Consider the following 13,961-nt stretch of genomic DNA (forward strand, 5'->3'; position numbering starts at 1 on the left):
ACATTCTCCAACGAGGGCATCATCAAGACCGGACCTAGGCGTAATCGTCATCACTCCTCCCCTAGTAGGCCTCATCACCAACCCTAAAACACCGAGCAAACGACTCCGACTTCGCAGCAGACGATCATCGACCCAGCCCACACTGAAGAAGCCATGTGGAGCCACATGAAGGCCCATACCAGAACTCAGCCACCTGCGACAAGACAGTGCAACTCCAACTCTAACGAAAAACTACGAAGGAGAACTAGGCCAAGTTGGTGTCATGGAGGATCACCAAACAGACCACCTGACGCCCGTCATTGTATACCACCGGGCCTCACCACAGCAGCTTCGACTTCACCATGACAAACAGCCGAGGCAATCCCGCAGACACGCCGGAGAAGAGCCGACTACCTCAACCGACGCCACGTCTCCGATCTTGCTCACCCCCATTACTGTTGCCACAGAAGCCTCAATGTGAAACACCTACGCCATCCACTACCCGCATGCTGATGTCCAGCTCCAGAGACGAACCCCCGGAGGGAAAACGACACCAAGGCGCCGCCATCGTTCGATCACCCGGGATCAAGGCTTTCCTCCGGAGCTACATTGTCGACTAGATCCGTGTGAGAGGGGTGTGGCGGCAAAGCTGCAATGCCTCCAAGAAGGTCAATGACAATCGCAACCACTGTCATCGCTAGTCATGACACAAGGCTGAGATAGGGTTTTCACCCAAGCTCCCAATACACCTTTTACCGCACATCAATCCGCACAGACGCCGACAAGCCCACCCATATCACCACCACCACCAACGAACCATGCCTATGGATGAAGAAGCACCAAAACCACCGTAGCCGACTTCCTCGTCGCCACGTGCCACTTGCGCACCCTACTGCCGCAGCACCACCATCACCGCCGAGCCCCTCACACGCCCAATGACCTTTCCATGATGGCAACACAGCAGATATGCACTGCCTGGACCCCCCGCACGCCCAGGACACCCGTTTGGGCTCAGACGAGCAGATCCGCACCAGCCAGATCCCTCAACGCGCCTCCCGTCGTCGGAGCAACAGATCCGTGGAGGCCGCCCGAATTTGTGCTCCATGTGCATCCCTCGCAGACGCCTTCCCATGTCGCGTGTCCCCTTGCTAGGTCACCCCTTGCCGGCTCCCCTACTGGTGCTCCAGATCGCCGCTCCCCTCAAATCGCTGTGACACGGCCGTCCCGACGCAACCATGCTACACCGCTCTTGCGCATGCCTCCCCGTGCTGGACCGCGGCTACTCCCAACCAGTGCCCGCACTGGTACAAGGGCAGCGCCCGAGATCCCACCGTGGCTAGCAGCCCACGTTGTCATAGCACCAACAAGAGGAGGAAAATGGCCCGTCGCCGCCAAGCCGCGCGGGCTTAACCCTGGCGGCGTCCACCGGCAGAGGCGAGGAGAGGAAGAGAGGAAGGGCTTCGACTGGCAGTGGCGTTCACCCCCTAGCCGCCCATGGGAGCGACCTGAGGGGTGTGTCGTCCTGGTTCTTTCCAGCTAGTCTTTTAGACTAGAAAAAAATACTCTATCCGTTTCAAAATATGTGTCTTAACTTTAGTACAACTTTGTAAGAACTCTTACTTATGATAAAGAGTCAAGTCCACTAAGTACCTACTGTGGATCAAAGATTACCGTACATGTCGTTTTGGCAAACCAAGTTAAAGACCTAGGTCGCGTCCTCCATTGGGACATGGTCGCCCTCCAGCTGCCCGCCAGTCAGCACAGGGGCGAACGCACGTACAGGGTCGTGGGGGCGAATGCCCCTACTCGATTTTTTGGGCCACTTATACCTGGCTTCATATACATGGCTTTGCTCCCGCTCGGCCCAGGATATTTGCCCCCACTGCCTGGCTACATCTCTACTGATCTGTTATATAAAGCCCAGCCCATCTTCTCTTCTGTAGAGAAAAGACAGCAGCGGAGGTGAAAAGACAGCAGCGGATGAGCCCATCTTAAAGAGATTGAGGGGGTGTTTGGTTCAGAAGTCTTAGGACTTTTTCTAGTCCCAAGGACTAATCAAAAAAGACTTTCTAGTAGAGTCTTTTTCTACTCCCTGTAGAAAAAGTCCCTCCCGTTTGGTTTCTATGGACTTTTTAGGGACTTTTTCTAGTCTCTGGGACTAAAAAGTCCCTGAACCAAACACCCCTGAGACACGAGGCAATGCGTTCGAGCAGGCTAGAAGCGTACGCGTTCGTCAAACAAAAAGAAAACCGTATCGTTCGTCCGTCGCCTGGCTTCTCGCACGACCGCTGAAGCGAAACAAAGCCGCCGCCGCCGCCGCCCAACTATCGGCCTCGATCTGCAGTTCTGCAGGTACACGCCGAGTCGCCGACCGGCCGGCCGGCCTGGGTTGCCGTCCCTAAGGAGAAAAACTGAAAAAGACGCGTGCCACTCATCAGCCCTAGGTTCAGTTCTGATCTTTCCTTTATAATTTTCAAAGTATTAGTCTATTCTGCTTCCTTGTTTAAAAGGTACAAGTTAGTAATTAGGTTGACTCAATCTAGCTTCATATAACCACTTCGTATGAATAAGTTTAACCACTCCTGAAACCCTAGGTTCGTTCTGCTGGGAGTAGAATAAAATATATAGACTATAGTATTATACTGACTTGATGTACGTCAAATTATGTATCATTTAACTATTTGACATTGCCAGGAAAGCTAATGGAGAGATAAAAGTACTAGAATATGTGGAGGAAGAGGGTTCAGATGCTACTAAGCAACGTCAAGCCAGTGGCCTTTTAAAATATTTCCAGTCATTTGATTCTGCATTCTTCCTACATATGATGATGATTATATTAGCTTTAATAAATGGGCTATCAAAAACCTTTCAAAGAAAGGATATGGACATTGTTAATGCTATATCAGATGTGGAATCAGCTAAGCGAGAGCTAGATAAGCTTAGATCTGAGCATGGATGGAATCCTCTCCTGAGCAAGGTATGTTCTTTTTGCAACAAGAATGATATTTCTGTTATGGACATGGAAAAGGAGTATGTAAATCCAAAGAAGCCAAGGCAAAGGACTGTTATTAATAATGAGCATCATTACCGGGTCGACTGTTTTTTTGCTGTTTTGGATTTATTGGTAGAAGAACTAAACCACAGATTCAATGAGGTAAACAATGAGTTGCTTTGTTGTATGTTTGCTTTCAACCCAAGTTGTCGGTTTAGTCACTATGATGATGAGAAGCTGATGAAGTTGGCGAAGTTCTATCCTAATGACTTTAGTGATAACGAGCTAGACTATCTTGAGAAAGAGCTTTGCCTCTACATAGATAATGTACGCAATGATACAAGATTTGCTAGCTTGGAAACTCACTACACCACAACACTACATCCCTAAACGACAAGTTGGTTGAGAATACAAGTTTCGCCAACAAACGGTCGGACGGGAAAGACAATTGCCGACCGACAATGTCTGTTGGGGAAAGTCCAGACGGGAAAAACTTTTCCCGACCGACATAGTTTTCCCGACCGACTGGTTGACGACTATGGAGTATCTTTCCCGACCAACAGTCTGTTGGGCCTTCCATGGGCCTTTCCCGACCAACAGTTTGTTCGGGAAACCATGGGCCTTTCCCGACCGACTATTGGACGGAGTATTCTTTCCCGACCTACATTCTATTGGGCCTGGCATTAGCCTTTCCCAACCAACTGTTAGACGAGGTTTGTTTTGCCAACCAACAATCAGACAGGGTTTCTTTTGCCAACCAACAATTCAACAACATTTTGTTTAGCCACCCACAACTTGAATTAACATATGGTACTGATTGTCACATACATATAGTTCATGTGTTCTAAGTATAATCACCAAGACACCATACATCAAGCTCACATCAAGTGCACCAAACATTTTTTTATTCCATTAATTATTTGTCACATACATACACTTCAATCTATTCTAAACATAACCAGGAAAGGGTAAAAGATGCAATTATGAGACATGTACAAGATGAAATCTAAAACATCTAGTTGGCGTAGATCGTTGGCTTCATGGTTCCGTTGAGTGCAGTCCTTTTGTTTGCTTCCTACAAAAGTTAAACAATTCTCAATTATAATACAGTATTAGAAACTAGACTACAGTAGCAAAATTCCAACATAGAGGATCATCACATTCTTAAAAATAAAAACAGTAATAAATACCGAGAATTCCATAGCCATGTGTTAACACTAACATTGATTCTCGACTGAGATCACCACAGCCGGCCCACCATCTCCACAAGGAGTTAATAGGTCAGCAAAGGCGTTTGTTTCTTCTCATTAAAACTAAGATAAATTACTCTTTTGGCATAGGAAAAAAACAGAGTACGCATGATCTTGAGGTATGATCTTGAGGTAGTAGAAGCGTTTGAAGCATCTATTTGTGTTTAAACAATTATGTATTATATAAGTTATTCATTCTTCTGCATTTGCAGTCTTGTCAGCATCTCATTGAGGTCATTTTCACTTTTTGGCATCTGACAACTAATGAGCAATGCTTATCTAGCTATTTAATTTGACTTTCAAGGACTACACTTGTGCAGACTTATTATACAAATTCGTAGATCTTACTAAAACAACTTAAGTACCTAGGCTTAACGATGACGTACTTTCCATAGCAGATGTGTGCTAAGCATAGAGTTTTTTGTACTATTCTTCCTGGAAGGAGATTGACTAGTTGGTGAATAAATCCCTTATTTTGACTTTCAATTTCACAAAATAAACATGATGGGTCAAGTTACCTTCACATGCCAGCTCAGGATAAACGCACCTGGTCCAATGTGGTAGCTATATATTGCAATGATGAGATTCCTTGTCCCAACATTGATTGATGCCATTACCTAGATATAAGACATCTTGCTCCACTACCTGCAACGCAAAAAAGGAGTTCTTCAGAGGAATTCTTTTAGTTTCTCCTCAAGATAAATGATTTTAATATTCACTTCACAAATAGAACGATACTATATGAAATTTTTTTCTTTGTATAAAGCCGATATGAATTCCACATCTGCTAATAGTATAGGTTGTTGGAAATAAAGATGGCCACGCTACATTAATAACACAAGTCCAGGAAATGTTCCAAATTCTGGCAGCAGTGATAATCATAAATAAGCATCCAGTCAGGTCAAATAACAGATATAGTATCCAAGACAAAAGATTGTAACACTAGAGCGATAGAAGGCTCACAAAACTGTGAAAGCGACACAAACAAGTTTGAATATTGATATACTCAACCAAATACGGTTCAGTGCTAAAACATTCACAAGTAATTGCCGAAGGGAAACACAAAATAAAATGTGAATGTTACGTGCATAGCTTTGCACTGTTAAGGTCATGACACCAGCCCAACAAGCATGGCATCAACTATTACTTCACAAGGCAACTGAATTGCCGCACATACAGGAACTATTACTCTACATGAAACTATATCCCAATTTCTTGCTCTCTAGTTTGAGAGTAATTTGGTTTAGTTCATCTTTACAACAGTTCTATGTTATTAGGAACACCATAACAGCTAAATAATTCCAATAGCATTTATGTCAACCATGCATTATGTTCCAATATAGTATACACAATAGCACAACATAAATTTTCCATTAGATTTGGATGGTTAAGATCATAACTGCAGCTTTGTGTACTGCCAACTTATACAAGCATGACAGCTTTATATGCATAGCTTTGCACTATTAAGGTCATGACAACAGCCCAGTTATTCAAGCATGACATTAGCTATTCCTTCACAAGTCAACTGAATAGTTGCATATAAAAGAACTATTACTCTACAAGAAATTAGTAACTCCCAACTTCTTGCTCTCTAATTCGAGAGTGCTATGGTTCAGTTAATCTGTACAATAACTTTAAGTCATTAGGAACACCACAACAACTCAAAATTTTCAATAGCATTCATGTCAACGATGCATTATGTTCCAGTATACACAGTAGCAGTAGGACACTTCTATTTTGTCTCAGCGCAATCTAAAACAGCTTGCTGAAAAAGGGGTTTGTCTGCTTAATCTTAGTAACCAGTAAATCTACTTGTAAACATAAAATTCTAAAAACTAAGTGATCAAAATTATTTATTAAGTTGTGATTGTGTGCAAGAATGTGTCAGTTGGAGAACATGATATTAACAGTAGGCGAACCATCATGGAAGAATAACGACATAAAAGTCGAATGTCAACATATCGCAATTTTTGTTCTATAAGATAAGCCATATGAAAAATATGAACTCTCTTTTTCGCCATATAAAAAAAGAACAACATAAAGGTCCAATGTCAACTGAGCCTGTAGTTTCCTGCTCTCTAATTTGAGAGTAGCATGTTTCAGTTCATCAATGAGAACCCAGCCCCCATGGGAATAGATTATCTTTTCCAATAAAAGTTTCCACAATGGACCCCCAATTTCATTAAGAGATCAGAGCCCCTTTTGTTCAGATAAGTGACCAAAATTACCTTAGTGACGGGATGACGAAAATGCCCCTTTTGTTCAGACGCCCCATAGAAGAATTCATCTGGTCTTTCAAAGTTGAAACCAAGTACTACTTCTGGGAACTAAATAGAACATAATGTTATAGTATGATATTTTCACAAGGAAACATTTACGAAATGCTACATGTATACTGTTGTACCAAAGAATTAGTAGAAAACTGGAGATGTGTTTACTGGACAAGCACATAGTCCTATATGCCAATCAGAAGTAAACAGTGAGGGCATCCAACATTTGCTTGCTATCATCGATACATACTTACTGATGTTCTTGAGAGTAAATAGTAGTAGCATCAAGTCGATGTGATGCATATGCATATGACTATGGACATCGTCCGGTGGCCTTTTTGCCCAAACTTACTAAAGATTTATTTCCCCTGCAAATGTTAATTTTCAAATTCAATCAGGTAACAACCCTAGAATCCAATCAATAATAGTGATAGAAAATTAGGGTTTGAGCTTTACTAGTTCAAGGACTTCTGCTTCCATGAACCAAATCAGCACAATTTTTTTTAGAGATTAAACTTACAACAGGTAAAAAAAATCTGGTCCACCGGTGGGAGTTGGAATCTGAACACACACACACACACACGCACATAGAGAGAGAGAGAGAGAGAAAGAACCTTACGATGTCGTTTCTTCCATGGATGGCTAGCTCCTGTTCTCCTGAATTGGGGAGAGATGGGGGCACCCACCACCAAGCTCCTAATCACCGGAAGCAGAGGAAGCAGGGGTTGGGCGCCTTGGACCTGACGAATGGGAGTGAAGGGACATTGACCCACATAGATCTAGCTGGTCTGGGATGCGGCAGTGGAGCCATGAGAGAGAGGTGAGAGGTGGCATCAGCGGGCACTTGCGTATGAACAAAAAGCGCCACTGTTGGCACCTGTGTGATGGCGGCGGCGGCACAAGCCCACCTCGGCGTGGGAAAATGGCAGCCGTGTGGGGATGACGACGGAGGGGTGCGAGAAAGAGGGGAACAAAGTGGTGGCAGCCTCGCTGGACGCGTAGCGCTGCCGTCGGCCGGAGAGGGCACCTAGGGCGGCGGCGGCGTGCGTGGTGGATCTAGAGAAAGGGGATAAGGTTTGGAGCGTGGGGTTCGGGTTGAAGGAAAAGAAAAATAAGGGAGCCTTCGCGGGCTGGGCCAAATGTTGGCGCTAGAAATTACGTACATGCGCGCACATTTTGGGGTCGGCCCATTTAGCTACCCTCAGTTGGTCGGGAATTGTTTGCCGACCGACAGTAAGTTGGGTATAAGGGTATTGCCGACCGACCGTCCGTTGGTACATATTTTAGCATTGCCGACCGACAATCAGACGTTATATACAAGTTTTCCCGACCGACGGTCCGTTAGAACTTTTCCCGACCGACAGTCGGTCAGCAATACTGATTTTTGCCAACACACACCAGTAGGGAATTCTGGTGCATGGTGTAGTGACTATCAATGATCTGGCTAAACTGATGGTGTCTACAAAGAAGCATAATTCTTATCCTTTTGTCTATCGGCTTTTAAAGCTAGTACTGACTCTTCCTGTTGCCACTGCAACTGTTGAGAGATGCTTCTCGGCAATGAAGCTTGTGAAGAATGCTTTGCGTAATAAGATGGGTGATGATTATTTGAGCAATAGCCTTATTGGCTTTGTGAAAAAAGAAATGTTGGATACTATTCCTAATGAGGTGATAGTTAAACGCTTTCATGCAAAAAATCATCGTGGAATGAAACGGAAGGAGGTAATGTGCTCAAGCTTTTATTTTCATCTATCAATGTTTACATTCTCTCTATGTTTAAAAATGATTTTTTTTCATGCTGCTTGAAGGATAGAAATCAGGGACATGGCAACAAAAAGGGATAGCATACCCATATTTCTCAAGTTATTATGTCTTAAGTGGTTAGTTTACTTTTATTTTGGCACTGAACATGTCATAGTTATGTGTGTGATGACATTATCTTATAATAAATTATATGATTTTGCTTCTTGGACACCATATGTATGCTTGTGTGGTTGGTCCTTTAGATTGTCTGCCCATTAGTTCGTATACATGTTTCTAAAAAAATAGTAAACCTCTTTGCCCCCACTAGTTTTTCGTCCTGGCTGCCCGCCATCGTCGTGCCCAAGGGGGTCCTGCCGCCCATGCCCAAGGTCACTCTCCCCACCGTGCCCCAGGTGACGATGGCGCCGATACCTGCCATTGTCGTGCCCATGGTGACGCTGCCGCCATTGCCATTCGTCCCGAGTGTGAACCTGCCTATGCCGTTCGCGGCACCGCCCCCGTCAGCGTAGGCGCGCCCACGCGGCGGTGCGCTCGTCCTGTGCACGATAGGGCGCCGTTCATCTGAGTGTGGCGCCAGGTCACTCACTGGACACGACGTGCATTTTCTTACATGCAAGCTCGGTGTTTTATATACGATGCAGTTGTTCCTAGGTCCTACTTTTTCTTTACGTCTCAGTATATGTATTCTTGGTGTTTGACTATTGAGGGTTGTCCAATTGTGTGTATTCGTGTTTTTCCTACATACTCCCTCCGATTCCTATTAAGTATTTGTTTTCTGTTAAAATTCCCCAATGTAAGGTTTTTTTTTCAATTTCTCGTAATTCTTTTTTATTTTATTTACTTATTTTTATTTCACTGTTCATGGTGGGTGCATTTGAACTCGGGATTAGAATAACAATTCCACGAAAATGATAGTTGGAGGGTTCAAAGACCGCTAGGTGAGAATCTTCACATGAAGTGGCGGGTTGCGGATTCAAGGGCCAATAGATTTGCACGTTTTCCCATTATTTTTCGAAAACACAGAACAACTCAAATCTAAATGTAAATTTGGGAAAAATTAAATTAAGAATGAACAGAGTCAAAACGGTGTGCTTGCATGTATAGTCCAAGAAGCTACAATATAATCGACTAGTTGCTTGCAACCAGAGACGCTCCCGTACCATGAAATTCTATGATGCTACTAGCAGATTGTAACAGAAGTCAATCCCAAAGAAGGGCACTTTATTTTGATGATACATGATAACGTTAGTGAGTCCTTGTGAGAACGTTTGACTAGCCAGATGACCAGTTCAAAAATGATGGCATGAATAATCCAGACCGAAACTACTGGAGGACGATACTAACCGGCCGAACCCCACATGATGCAGGAATGAACGGTGTTGTATGCTTTCGCTCTAACACATCAACGGCTTGATGCGTAGTGTCGTCCGCAGATCGTCCGAATATGTCGTGTGTATAGCATCGGTCAATCCAGACGGTTGAGCAGATTAAAGTTACAGCACCGGTGCAAACCTCGTCCTAATGGCGCCCTGCTATGTACCAGTAGCCCACGAGCCAATGAGTTTCCGCAACCTTGTGAAGTATCTCAATCCAGCAGTATGTTCGTTTCCTTTCCTGATTTCAAGTGTTGGTATCTTTCTCATATTGGGTCCCACCATTGGCAGATAAACAACTGATGCACAGCACTATCCATCTCTTAATTCTTACTTAAGTAGAGTTTGTGACACAATCTCTCTCTCTCTCTCTCTCTCTCTCTCTCTCTCTCTCTCTCTCCTCTTCACTAACAAACATATCATCTACTTCCACATTTACAACTTTAAATCATTTATATTTTATAAACCATAATTTTTATTTATTGAGTATTGTTACATATTTGAACTCCTCGCGCCAAGACCTTTAGAGCAAGACCACTTTGGATACATTTCAAACACCTTTAATTATCAATTTCTTAATCCACTTGTTTCACTCTATTTCAACATGGTAAAATTAGTTTTTGATTCCAGCGAAATTATTATTTTGAAATGAGTGAGACCTGCTTGTTGAAAAGAGCTGGAATGGTGTTTTACTGAAAATAGTTTTTTTAGAAGATTGAATTTTTTAACGAGTGAAATTTTGCTATCCAAAATGAGTGAAATAAGTTTTTTTAAATGAGTGATTTTCTTAATATAGTTAACTCAGTGTTTTTGAATGAATGGAACCAGTTTTCAAATTGATAGAAATTGGTCTTTTCAAATGAGTGAAACCCTTTTTCGATTGTGTGAAATGAGTGAAATCACTTCTTTCAAATAGTGAACCTTTTGTTTTATTTTAGTGAAATGAGTGTTCTTAATTAAGTGAAATCAATTATTTTATAATTATTTCAATCTGTTATTTGAATTGAGTGAAATTGTTATTTTAAATGACTTAAATTGTTATTTATTAAAATAAGTGAAACTATTTTTGTGAATTGAGTGGAATAATTCTGTTGAAATGAGTGAAATCATTGTTTTTTAAATGTATGCAATCAATTTTCGAATTGACCAAAATATGATATTTGAAATGGGTGGAAACCTTTTTTATGGTATGAAATGAGTGAAATCTTATTTAAAATAAGTGAAATTGTTTCTTTAGTAGAGTAGAATAATTTTTAGAAACTAAGTGAAATCAATGATTTAGAAGTTTTTGAAATATGTTGTTTGAAACGAGTGAAATCACTCTTTTCCGAAAATGATTGGAACCATGCTTTTACTTGACTAAAATAAGTCTTTTGAAATGAGTAAGGAATCAACATTTCAAATATATTCCATACTCTCAGTTTTTAAGAAAAGAATGAAATTGGTTCTTTTTAGTGAGTGAAGTATGTTCCACTGAGTTTAAACTCATTTAAAATATATTCAAATTTGATATTTTTTAAAAGATATTGACGTCAAGAATGCAAATATGTAAGAACCCATAAAGGCTCAAAAAGATCATCATGAAAGCTCACCCTCCACATGCACATCAAACCAACACATTTATTCAAAGGCAAACATAATACGAAAGTAGGAACAAAAGAAGTTGAAGCAATTTTCCAAGCTACGCTCAGATGTGGATTCAAACCACTGAAGGATTTCAAGGGCAATGCCCCTTGCTCTTCCCACTGAAACAAGAAAAAAAGGATTTGTAGTCCAGCAAGAAAACGGATGCGCTAACGCGCAACGGCTTTTGCGCTAGTTGCTCAATCCGTTGCTTGTTTTGCTCTAACCAGCTAAGCTACCAGAACCACTTGCCTAAAGTCTCTTTTCTTCATCTATGATCATCCTACCTGCAGTGGAGGAGCTTGCTCAAGAACCAAGACCGGCCAGGGACTGGACGGCCCTCGTTCGGGAAGGTCTTCTTCGCTATGTATCATCATGAAAGCTCACCCTCCACATGCACATCAAACCAATACATTTATTCAAAGTAAACATAATATGAAAGTAGGAACAAAAGAAGTTGAAGCAATTTTCCAAGCCAACTGTTACCTCTTCGTGCTCACTTCTCTTAGGCGACGCGCATGCAAAGACACAGCCTCCACATGCACTCAGAACTACATGTCCATGTAAAAGCACCCCTTCAGCATACATATAACTGAATCATATTTGAAATTAATCAAAAATATCTTGTAAACTTCTAAACACACCACATGTAAGAATTGAGCACCAAAAATTGTAATATATGTGTAGACATGCCTCAACCACCCTAACACCCATAGTAGGTGGTAAGTTGTGTCTTTACTCATAAACACTTGCTAGTCTTATATACATTATCCAAGCAAAACTACATGTTGAGAACTTGAAATTTCCAACAGTAATTCAAACTCGAATGTAATTCGATCATGTTGTGATGCATGTTAATGCAAACCCTCTCCAATAATATGTAGACCAATGCTCTTCTTCCGAAGGATCTCCTACAATATGGGGCTCTATGGTCCTTAGGATTGGGAAATAAAAGTAAGAAAGTGAAAAGCGCAAGGTTGTTACATGCTTCTTAATGTTAGGGGTATTTTTGTGCAAGTTAGCCAAACATGATAAAAGGTGAGCGAGTAGATGGGCTAGGTGCACTAATAACGAAGTGCAAAGTCCTGAAGGTGCCCTCCCACTTTGAATGAATAAGTGGAGGGCCTCCCTACCCTCCCATGTATGCACTTTATTTCGGCCTGATCCATTCATAAGGTAGGGGCATGATGGAAGACACTCCCGGCCTCATAATCTAGAGGGTTGTTGCTGCAGAGCTAAGGGGCATATCAGCACCCTCCCTAGCACCATTCTTTGACCCATCAGCTGACAGACGGGCCAAACATGAATGAGGAGCAAACTATACTCTAATTCATTTTAGTTGCTCCCACGAACGTAGACTAAATGATTTCATTTGCCCTACACTAGAAAAGTGCATATATATCATTGTGGAACTGTGGAGTAAGTCTCAATTGATCTTTTATTAGGATTCGAACTCACGTCACATACGAAGTCATTTCTATCTATTTAAGGGTTTGCCTCTACAGAAGAGGTCTATTTTTACTATCTAAGAGTCATACATATCGGAACTTGGAGCGAGTTGAACGAAAGCCTTGCCCACAGCTACAACCTTAGGCTTTTCAAAGGGCTTAGATTTTAAGTTTCTCTGGTTAGACATGAAATCCTTTTGGTACTTTAGTTAGGCGAGCAACCCATTAACAAAATCAAAGGCGTTACCATCCGCCCTTCCATCAGTGGCTCTTCTTGTAAAGAAAAGACAAGGATCATGGCACCTATGGATTATAGGCAACTTAATGCACAAACTGTAAATGGGAAATACATGATACCCACACGTGATTCATACTAAATGATTGAATTTGTACCAAATTATAATTGAATCGATTACAACATAGGAAAAAATGAATATTTTGAAGAGATACTGATCAAGAAAACACGAGTGCAGAGAAATCCTTAGAAAATGTCCTATAGAACTCAATCTACAAAACTAGCAACCCATATAGTGAATATCCCTAATAATTTCATTCTTAGAAATTTCTTGGGGAATCATTTGAACCATAGAGGTCATAAGTACATATGTAGTATTGTTGCTGCTTATGCATATATTGTTTCACATCCCTACTTTTTTTAATTATCCATCTTTTCATGTTTTTCTAATATTTCAAGAACTTGAGGTTTTCCAAAGAATAAAAATAAGAAATAAAAAAAGTATTTAAGAAAAATATTAATATAATTATGAAGCTGTGAAATTTTGAAAGTCATAAATTGATCTACGAATACTCTTGAAAAATAAGGAAATATGAAAAAAAATCCGGCTACAATTCGAAATTACTAGATTTAGCCTTTATGTGGATGTATGAGTGTCTCCTCATGGATGAGCAGTTCTATTTTCTATTGTAGATTTGTGATTTTTTTCCATTTTCTATCTTTTACATATTTCCTTTTGACCTTTATTTTGGCAAAAGCAGCAGAAAGACTCACAATGATTTGATTATGTATGTATTGGAAGTGTGGATATGTCATACGCCCAGCGGCCAGAGGTCGGGGGGAGATAAACTTCATATGATGATTTTATAAACTGTTGTAAATTTTTATCCCCTCTGTTTGCTATCCTTTCGATGTTAGTGAAACCATTTTCTAGTCATCCAAAATCAAAACCATAATGGTCGGACAATCAAAACATATATGATCTTCCAACGTAAAGGTACAAATTGTATGGTTTGGTGCTTAGATA

General features: G+C 41.4%; 1 long non-coding RNA gene across 7 annotated transcripts; it reads right to left on the reverse strand.

Moving 5' to 3' along the window:
* Positions 1 to 3,859: 3,859 nt before the first annotated feature.
* On the reverse strand, positions 3,860 to 7,590 carry LOC123105280 (uncharacterized). Of its 7 annotated transcripts, none has more exons than XR_006450774.1 (5): positions 7,106 to 7,589; positions 6,450 to 6,859; positions 4,769 to 4,866; positions 4,587 to 4,656; positions 3,860 to 4,046 (listed from the first exon to the last, which is right to left on the reverse strand). It is a non-coding gene; the product is annotated as an uncharacterized lncRNA (long non-coding RNA). The 7 variants fall into 7 exon arrangements; XR_006450771.1 differs by having other exon boundaries at positions 4,740 to 4,866; XR_006450773.1 differs by lacking the exon at positions 4,587 to 4,656 and having other exon boundaries at positions 7,106 to 7,279; positions 7,369 to 7,587.
* Between the last annotated feature and the right edge of the window lie 6,371 nt (positions 7,591 to 13,961).

The sequence above is a fragment of the Triticum aestivum genome, chromosome 5A (genome assembly GCF_018294505.1).
Source record: "Triticum aestivum cultivar Chinese Spring chromosome 5A, IWGSC CS RefSeq v2.1, whole genome shotgun sequence".
Classification (NCBI taxonomy): domain Eukaryota; kingdom Viridiplantae; phylum Streptophyta; class Magnoliopsida; order Poales; family Poaceae; genus Triticum; species Triticum aestivum.